This window comes from Papaver somniferum, chromosome 6 (genome assembly GCF_003573695.1).
Source record: "Papaver somniferum cultivar HN1 chromosome 6, ASM357369v1, whole genome shotgun sequence".
Classification (NCBI taxonomy): Eukaryota; Viridiplantae; Streptophyta; class Magnoliopsida; order Ranunculales; family Papaveraceae; genus Papaver; species Papaver somniferum.
Genome location: NC_039363.1, coordinates 83593585 through 83604338, shown reverse-complemented (window position 1 = coordinate 83604338; position 10754 = coordinate 83593585). Strand labels below are relative to the sequence as shown.

The window sequence follows — 10754 nt, the reverse complement described above, 5'->3', positions numbered from 1 at the left end:
TCACCAAAGTAATGTGTGATAAATCCTTTTGACTGCATTAGACTAACGAAAACTGTCTGACATCAGGGGGAGCAGCTAATGGTGTGTTGAACTCTTTTTGTTCACCGAGGTTGCTTTTTCCCACAGGGTTTTGTTGCTCGGCAGGGTTTTTAATGAGACAACAACAAACACCGGAAATGTAATTTCCCAGCTAAGGCTATTGTCTTTCCCACGAGGATTTTCTGCCTTAGGTGTTGTGAATCAACTAGTCAACTTCGACGGAACAAAGTGATCATATGCAATGGATCACCTTTACTTGCATCTGTCATGTTGTACTCTTTTCCCTTTGTCAAGGTTTTATCCCACTGGGTTTTCCATTGTCAAGGTTTTAATGAGGCAACGTACCCATCCAACTATGTTCTAAGTTTACCTAATGTTGTACTTTTTTCTTTAGTTCGGGTTTTGTAAGGACCCTCAAGCTCTTCAATGCTATTAGACCGGTCAAGAGACAAATTAACTGCTATTAACTCCGTTAGTTAATGTATATTTTAATTAATAGAAATTAATCTAACAATAATTTAGATATGAAACTAGTATCATCGGATGGAGCTCGAAACGTTATGCAAAATGGACTACAAGAATGCATCATTCGGATGTCGGACGAGAAAGATATCGCCTATGGAAATTGGAATCGTACATCGATTGACTTTGACCGTGACCGTTGACTTTCCGTTGGCCTTTGACCGGACTTGTTAATTTAGCTGGACCTCTGCCTAGTGATTAGGATTTCCCTTAGTAATATTATAGGGTTGGTATATAGTAAAACTTGATTTAACCTAAATTAGATTAGTTAAGTGCTAATTAAACCAAATTAGCTAATTAACATAGTATTAATGGAATCAGATATTTTGTGTTTCAAACTTATCATCAGTAAGTAGGAGGTTTATTTGAGAGAAGGAAAACAGGACACCTACAGTTGAGTTTCTAGAATAAGAATTGTGTTATATAGCTATCCAAGTCCTTTCCTTATATCAATGACTATTCTTAGTTCTAAGAGGAAGATAGATAACTGCAGAGAGTTAGAGAGATGATGGAAAATAAGAGGGAAATAGTTACCCACTGATTACAAGCAATGAAGATATGAAGAAAAGGTTAGAGCTGTGATAATTGATTGAATAGGACGATGATGATGACTTTGTTAATGGAGATGATGCAAACTAGCTAAACTATCCAAGGTAACCCTTTCAATTCATCATATGCTATTTATAACGTTTTGGGTTGTTTCTGGACACAAGAATTAGTGAGAAGAACCAATCATATGTTTGATGCATGGAATTCATGATTTTATGTGGATTTTGTTTCACTGGCCTATATTTGTAGACTTAATTAGGTACGTTGAAGACACAATTAGACGTAGCTCTAAGAACATCATATGTAGTACACCGGGTGAGGATTCCGTAGATATGAAGTTTGCTCATTTTGAATGAGAATTGAGTGAGATATAGTACCTCGAAATTGACCTGTTGAGACTGTATTTTAGTGTAATCAGTCGCGAGTAGTAATATGTATGAGAGCTTGATGATAGGATATAGTATGAATTGATAAATGTTTAGTAGGTAAAACTTCTAGAGGGTCATCCCAAGATCTAACGAAACCTCAAGTACTTAAATTGGATTAGAAAAGAGTAATATAGAGACCACCAAAGTTGGACCTATATGAGGTTCCCAGAGTTAGAATTATTTCTGAATATAAACTTCTTATGTAAATACGATCAAAAGTGTCTACCATGTGTTTGTGAAAATGACGGACTCAAATCAGTAAGTTAGTGAGTCACACCTAGTTGGATGTATTGACTTGGTTTTCAGATCGAATCACTTGGACAGGATTAGTGGGCCGGTTCTGTGGGCCGTTCGGACCAGGCTCGTGGTTTTGAGCTTAGGGATAGAAACCTTAATTTGAGTTTTTGGACCACTTATGATCCGAGTTAGTTTTCGGTTCCTTCTGAAAAGTTGTAGGGTTTTTCGAGAGCTTTCCGATGATATCCAATTTGATACCATTTGGACAAGTAGATATTAATTTATGCCTAGAACATTAAATACCAAGATATAGAATTATTAATAAAACTAGAACTTATTAATTATTTCACTTAACTTATAACTGGAACTTGTATGAAATTATGTTATGAGCCTTTTGTAAGCCTATTGGCTAAACTCCTAGAATGCTTGTATGATTAATAGTTGATCTTTATTAACAACGATCGATTCAAAGAATGAACCAGTGGATCGTGGATCTCGAGGTAGGCATGGCTTGTCAGCAAAAGAGGTGGGAATACTTTTAACTCTTTTGAAACCATTGTTGTTTCTTTTACAAAAGTTTATGTTTTACAAACTCATGCATTGTCTATTTGTGCATTCCATACATTGTGTAATTTGTATTATGATTGTTCTGTTGATTCTTTGAATCTTTCCATGAATTGGAAAGGACCTGTAATGTTTTGTTGTCAATATGAATTGTTACGGGAAATGAGAATTTCCACGTGTGGTATATAGGATATGCTCCTTCATTTATATCTACATGAATTCAGCTTTTATGCTTATTAGGTGTGGAACAACTCGTCATTAATATAGCTATGTAGGTGTGGAAAAACCCGGCATCACTAATATATATTGTTTGAAGAAGGAGTTTGTCCGTATACATTGTTTGTGCATTTCCAGTGACTTAGTCGATTTGATGTTTGGGAAAACATGTATCGTTTTCCAAATCTTGCTCATGATTTCTTTAAAGTTAAATGTTGTTCCTGCACCCCTTCTAGGAATGATGTGCTCACCCTTTCCCACTTTCAGTTTCAGAGACAGATCAGAGTAGTGCAGCGAAAGCTCCGAGGAATCGACTCTGTTAAATAGTTAACTTCTGCTATGTTTATTATGTTGTTTATTTTATTTGCAAACAAAATGACTATTGTATATGCATCATTTGAGAGAATTTCATGTATATATATTTCTGAGCGGAGTTAGTTTTGGGTTAAGTTTTATAGCAGATTTTCTTAATTGAATGTTTAACTATTTGAATTAGATTCGTAGTGCCTCTTTATTTAGTTAATCTATTGGATTAGTCAGCTGCTAGATTAGGGGGCGCTACAGGTTTTGTCCCTATGGGTTTTCCTAACGAAGCTTTAACAAGGCAATTAACTTAGACTCGTCGATCTCTGAGGATCGTACAACATGTGAAGTACTACATGTAAAATACGAGATAACATGTGAAGAGATGTACCAAGGTTTTGTCCCACTGGGTTTTTCCTTATCAAAGTTTTAATGAGGTAATGGACTCCTATACAAGTCATCAAGGAGAACGACATTTGAAGAACTATATGTAAAGCATTATGTATAAAATTTTGTTATTGAACCGCACAAGGGGGAGTGTTACAGGGCCTACGGCCCATGGATGTGCGGTCCAACTAGATTCCTAGGGTATATAAGGGAAACTATGTAATGATTCTACACTACTTTCCTAATAAGATTGTTCTTCTCCTTCCTCTTATATTCCTCTGTTTCATTCTCTAATTCTCCTAAAACAACTTAAAATTTAATTACCATCGTTTCTATTATTAACTCAAATGCGCATAATCTTTATTAAAGTTTCCTTTACTCATCAATCAAATACTAAACAGTCTGATAATATCAATTTTAATTTTGTACGTATAATAATGTCAAGAAATTTGTGTACTAGTATTTCAACTGAGTAACTAACTACAAGAAAATGATCATAAACCATAAGTATCGATATGAGTGACCAAAATAAGCGTATCGAAAAAGAATAACTATTAGCTTAACATATTTGGATATACAGAGGATTATTAATTCCGCGCCCGCATCTGATACAAAATCCATTGGATTTCAAAAAATGCACCAGTGTCCAATTCATTAGTGCATGAGTTAGGTACTAACTCATAAAAAATCGAGTGTGCCGGATTGGGTTTGCGAACTGGGTGGCGGGTACTCACCCGAACTGGCACATATGTAACAAACATGTCTTGTATGGGCACTACATTTAAGATTTGGTCCATCTCATATTACTAGTCGTTTTTCCTTAAAACCACAATTAAAATTGGACTAAGCTTCATAATCTTTTGTTATATTAAAAGAAAAACCAAAAGCATCAAATAAAGGTTTTGCTGTTTTGGACATTAGCTTAGTGGAACATGATTAACTATTCCTAGTTTTCAAGAGAACTTTAGTATATCAGATGTAAAAGAGCTTTAAATAGATTTCTCTTACTCGGAAAAAATTGTCATTTGTTTTTCAGAAAAGATACGGTTTTTTTCTGGTTCATAGGGCAGTTTATCAAGTCGGCACTTAAGTCTAATAAGAATTAGTGTTAGAACACTACTCGGTCAAACTCGCAAGTGTTGCTATCTCAAGTTTGTTGTCAATGTTAGTAGCACAAAACCATAGCTTGATTTATAAACTACTTAAGTCAAGTCTTGGACTAGGTTAGAGTATGGTATGTTGAGTGTCAAATATCAACGAGTAACCCTCGAAGATTAAAGACTGAAGATCAAACGATGACATTTTGAGAACTTTATCAACAAAGAGGTATATGAAGACCGAACCATTCTATCTATATGAGACTACGTCGTGTGACTTTCTAGTAGATATTGCAAAGAAGAAGTTTCAAGTCAAGCTTGTCTTGTTAAACATCTCGAAATATGATTCAAGCAACAATTATTCATATACTTGACAAACTTAATTGAGAACAATTTATTTTTGATGAACTATTTTCGTTCAAGTTAACCATTTGAAAATTCCCAAAGCAATGGTTTTCATCATCTATGGCAATTGGTAAAGTTTCAAATTGATTAAAGAGAGTTTTCATAACTACTGAAATTCTTGACACAAGAAGGTACACATACCGTCATCATCCGAGTTTCAGAATAGGGATAGGTACGCGTACCCAGTCAGCATAAACTTTGGTCTTGAGTTCTTGCAAAAGGGGTGAGGTACGCATACCAAATACGTGTACCTTAAGGGCCTGAGTTCATAAATTTCCTTAGGGTACACATACTCGATGTCCGTACCTTGGCCATCCGAATCCACAAACTGGTCATAGATACGCGTACTTACCTACCTAATACGAACTTAAGCAGATGTAATCAGACTATTTTCTAAAATATGTTTGCCATCCGTATGACTCTAATATACACCTCTAAGACATTTTGAATATAAAATCGCTTTGTGTTTGTGTTTCATGACTCAAGTCTTACATGTTGAATGAACACGATTTTGTTTATTAGTTCGCAAGATTTTCCAAGAACTATCATTATACACAGTTTCGATACCCAGACCATAATGTATATTCTTCTATGTGATTTCAAGATAAACTTCTCACATGCTTATATGAACTCCTAATAAGAGTTGGGATATTTTGACTTTGGTACCCACAAAATGGTATATCTTTGTGTTTGGTGCCTAAATTTTTCCAACTTTGAGTTTGGTGCCCAGTCAAATGATTAACTTTATTTGACTGTATTGACCATCCAATTTAGAATTATGACCAACGAAAAAAAGGCTTTCGATTTGTCATTTCCCAATTATTGACCATATGATCAGTACGAACCCACGTGTCTAACTAGGTAATGTTAGTAAATAAATTGAAAGTCTTTTTTTGATTGGTCATTTCGCAATTTTAATTCTAAAGTTGGATGGTCAACACGATCAAACAAAGTCAATCATTTGACTGGGTACCAAACTCAAAGTTTGACAAAGTTAGGTACCAAACGCAAAGATGTACCATTTTATAGGCACCAAACCTAAAATATCCCAAATTCATCTAAACAAATAATCTGTTTGTTTGAATCACAAGTTATCTTAGCTTGAATTCTAAGCAATCCTAGTCTTGAGAATCTATAAATAGAGAGACTCAAACAACCAGGAAATTTAATCCTTGACATTTATGTGTCCTAGTTGTTTGTTAGAGTCGTCCTCTACGAACCTAGATTTCCTCTAGAAACATAATTAGGTTTGTGACAAAAATCTTCACTTAGGGATTTGTGAAGCCAGTCCGACTATTTTTACCTTGATAGCCTATATCCTGGGCTTGTTCATTCTGGTATCGAGATTTTAGTAATCTCTTTCAGGAACGAGATAATTACAAATCGCAAAGTTCTCTTCGTCTCAGAATTTGTGATTCCTCAACATAGATATCCAAGACTCTTCTTAATTGATGGGTTTAATATTGTTCTTGAGAGGTGGTTAATAATCTATGCTTCTTATATAACTGAGTGTAAGTGTTACGGATTTGTGAGGTTTGATATCTTTATCTTTGCAAACAATTTTCCAAGCCTTGATCTATTGATCTAAAGAGAAATCAAATAGCTAGGTTTATCTGCTAGAGGCAGATTGGTATCAAAAGTTTTCACTTAGGCTGAAGCAACTCTCAAGCTGTAAAGGACGTCAATTAAGGGGATCAATTGCGTGGAGCCTTGAGAGGTTCAAGAGACGTAAGGAGCACGACTGCAGCTGAATTCCTTGGAGGGTGAATTTGGTCTCAACTACATTCCAGTCTGAAGTCTATTAATAGGCTTGTGTTTGCAGCGGCTTAATACAGTTTAGTGTTCAGATATGGACAAGGCCCCTGGGTTTTTCTGCAGTTGCAATTTTCCTCGTTAACGAAACTTCTAGTGTCTTTTTTTCCCTTTTCGCATTATATTGTTTATCTTTATAATTGGAATGTCACAAGTAGTACGTTATCAATTCTAGTAGATAATTCCATCTTAATTGTGATCGATTACGAGACTCATTCTTTTAAAATTCGTATCTTGAAAGATAGATAAAAAGTTTCATACTTGGAAGAACTCGGATCTGTTAATCTGGATACGACTAGGTTGATCTTGGATCTTGATTTTTGAGATCGTCCAAGTACTCTTTTACACAATCAAATTCATGGACTTTGTTGTCATCACTTTCTCATTGCGAAAAGGTAGAGATATAAACTCTATATACATATTTTTCAATGATCATTAGGTTGGTTTAGTGCAATTACATTAGGTTTTGTCTAAACAGGTTATCGTAGGAAAATTTTCGTGGCGCACTTGGTACCCTCTTTTTTTCAATTGACATCAGAGTAGATAAATACCTTAAGACCTAACAAGTCTGCATTTGTGGCGATCTGAATCTATGAACAAGAGTGTAATCTCTATTAATATAACATTAACCTTTGACAGCACAAATTACTAATGGTGGAAAGTATTTATGCTCTCCTTCTTACAAGCTTTTCGTATGGCAGACGAAGATTCGTTTGGGAATTTAATCACCAATTATCTGAGATAGTGGATGCCTGTCATGCATTTGATAAGACTATTTATGAGAGGGATATTGTGATGAAAATTCTGAGATCTTTGTTAGCTTGAAACGAGTCTAAGAAACATGTCACTACTGAAGAAAACGATCTTATAATACTTTCCAGAAGCAGTCTCGTCGGAAAGTTAAAGATCTTTGATCAGGAAAAACGTAGCAGAGACAATATTGTTATTACATATGATGTGGACTCTGTTACACTTCATCCCGAATTAGTTGATGAAAAAGGTGAGAATATTTTAAATTCTACTATGTCGTTGTCTGGACAATAGATTAATAGAACTCTAAGATAGAGAAAAAACTCTTTTAAAAGATCATTTTCTTCAAATAATTCAAAGGATATCATGGTTCGATACATGAACACTTATATCTTCTCAAAGCATCTTGGGTTTGGACATCATATCTCTATGTGTCCCAACAAGGAGTTTTATTAGAAAGATAAAGCCTTTATGGCCACTCTAGACTACTATCCAGAAGTTGATCATATTTGTAAGGCTGAGCATCTTACTTGTTTGGATGATGATCATGGTCTTGACTCTAACAGGTCTGGATATTCTTTAAGAAGCAAACATCCTACTCTGGAAGAACGGTTAATCTCTTAATAAAAGAAATTCATTCAATAAAAAATGACCTTTCAACTGTGTTGGAGCATTGCTCGGTCGAACTCACAAGTGTTGCTATTTCAAGCTTGTTGTCAAAACTATATCTTGATTTCTAGTCTACGATTATTTAAGTCTCGGATTAGGATAGAAGTGTAACTGAAAAAAAAGACATCACGGCAGTCATCATTTCATTCTACCGTTTGAAGGCGAGGATCAACCGAAGCTTTTGGAGAACTTCTTCAACAAAAGGTAAGTGAAGACTGAACCACCTATTTCTCAAGTTATATTCATTTTTCTATCTATGAGACGATGTCGCATAACTAATTAGACTATCATAAGCATATCAAGAATTTCAAGTAGAGTTTATCTTGATAATTAGTTCTCCAAATATGACTAAGTTTAACGAACATTTTTCATACTTGATGAATTTCGGTTAAGGAAAATTTATTGTTCTCAATCGAAATCATGATTCAAGTTTTATCATTCGAAAATAGCCCGGAACAGTGATATGTATCATTGATGTTATTCAGGAATGTTTCGAATCAATTTAGAGAAATATAGAACTATTGTAGATTCGAATATAAGACAGTGTACATTTCATTCTTACAAACTCGGAAAACTGTCATAATTCTGAAGTCATAATCCATGTACTCAGTACACGAAACGGAGTAGCTATATGTCGACAAACATATTTTTGGTACGCATATTTGTATGCACAACTTTAAAAGTCTGGGAACTCGTGAATCCGAATTAGTAAGAAAATCAGTACACGTACTACAAAAGAATTGTGAGTTACGAAACCGGTATGGTGTTCATACCGTTACACGTACCAGAAAATTTTTATGGACTCCAGAACGTGGTTATGTTTATATGGTATCCATATCAGTACGCATAACACAAAAGTTTTGTGAACTCCGGTACTCGTTATGCTTAAATGGTATACACATACTAAAAAAGTGTTGTGGACTCCAGAACTCAGTTATGTCTTAAGGTTTACATACTGGTACACGTACCGTGACATAATTGTTCACGAATAGGTTAAGTGATTGTACCTTGTACACCTACTTACCATGTCGATTAAATTCTTATGCACACAAATTATTTCTTCAAGATAAGTTGCATTTGAATACTCTCTAATAAAAACATAGACATATTTGACCACATGATTGTGTTTCGAGTTAAGTCTTAAGTGATTATGAAAATGCTCAAGCTTATAGTTCAGTTGGATAGCTTTGGCTAACCATTCATGAGCATGGTCTTATACACGGTTCGGTTACGATTCATCCTAACCAGAGTGTATATCTTGTTATGTAAATCATATTCAAAGATTCTTCTAACGGTGGATATTGTTTGCTTGGTTCCAAAGCTATCTTAGCTTAAACCTAAAGCAACCTATGCTTTGAAAGTCTATAAAAGGGGAACTTCAAGCACCTAGGATCTTTGAATTCCGACACTACTTTTCTTGGTGTGTCCTAGTTGTAACTAGATTCGTCCTCTTCTGGAAACCCTTTTAGGGTTTAGCGACTACAAATACTTCATAGGGATTCGTGAAGCCAGGTCCAGTTATTGTTTATCTTGATAGCTCGAGTATCATGATCTTGTTCGATTGTTGAGTTGCTCACTGGAACAAGATATATAAAAAATCATTAAAATTCTCTTAGTTTAAGACTTTGTTGATTCCACAAGTTTTATACTTGTGAGGTGAATAATAATCTAGGTTGCACTTCAGGTTGCATAAGTCCGGACTTTGAGGTTAGCTAGACTTTGTCTATTACTATTGATTTCCATCACCTTGATCTAATTTTTTGATCGCAGAGGAAATCACATATATGCTTATCTATGGGAGGAAGATCGGTTTAAAGTCTTCAATTGAGTTGAAGCGACTCTTAGTTGGTGTGACGTCATCTAAGGGAATCAATTGCGCGGAGTCCTGCTGGGATTCAAGAGGAGTAAGGAACACGACTGTAACTGAATTACTGGGAGGGTTTAATTCGGTCTAAAATACATTCCAGTCTGAAGTTAATTGGTAATAGGCTAGTGTCTATATCGGCTTAATACAATTTGGTGTTCAGTCAGGACTAGGTCCCAGGGTTTTTTTTCTGCATTTGTAGTTTCCTCGTTAACAAAACTTATGGCGTCTGTGTTATTTCTTTTTCGGTATTATATTGTTTATCTTTATAATTGAAATATCACAGATTTTGCGTTGATCAATCAAAGTAGATAATTCATCCTTGTTTTTTGGGTATGACTTGATTGATAACTGGAAGTTGATCCTTGGAATCACCAAGTACTCTCACCCGCAAATCGGATTCACAGACATGCATCTGTAAACGTTCTGATTATGAGATAAAGAGATACAACTATGGATATTCTTCCTTGATTGAGATTCATTAAGTTTAACTCTCAGAATTAAATTTGAGTTTGTCCATACAGGTTGTCTAAGAAAAAGTTGGTGGTGTATTTTTGGTACCCCTGTGTTTTCAAACTAGATAATGAACTTTACTATTAAAAGATTAATATATGGAAAATTAGTTGAATAAAATGGAAAAGGAATAAATAAGAACCAATAAACTTATTCATGATCTCAAAGTTCATCATAAGAATAATCGACCCATATCGAGAAATTCTTATAAGAACAGTCAACATAACTCCTTTAAACATATTTAGTGGTCTAATTCGTTTATTTCCTGTCATGAGGAATACCAGCCTATTGGTAGCTCAAGGAATGAGACCTAAAAACTACAACCTATGTTTTACCTACAAGTATACAGGGTCTTGATGAAGATAGAATGTAAATAGAGGTTTGTCCACAGGGACTTGG

At 34.9% G+C, this 10754-nt stretch overlaps 1 long non-coding RNA gene across 1 annotated transcript; it reads left to right on the top strand.

The window, feature by feature from the left end:
• The first annotated feature begins 923 nt into the window (after positions 1-923).
• Positions 924-2983, top strand: LOC113285814. The gene is made up of 2 exons (XR_003328959.1): positions 924-1214; positions 2823-2983. It is a non-coding gene; the product is annotated as an uncharacterized LOC113285814 (long non-coding RNA).
• Positions 2984-10754: the final 7771 nt, after the last annotated feature.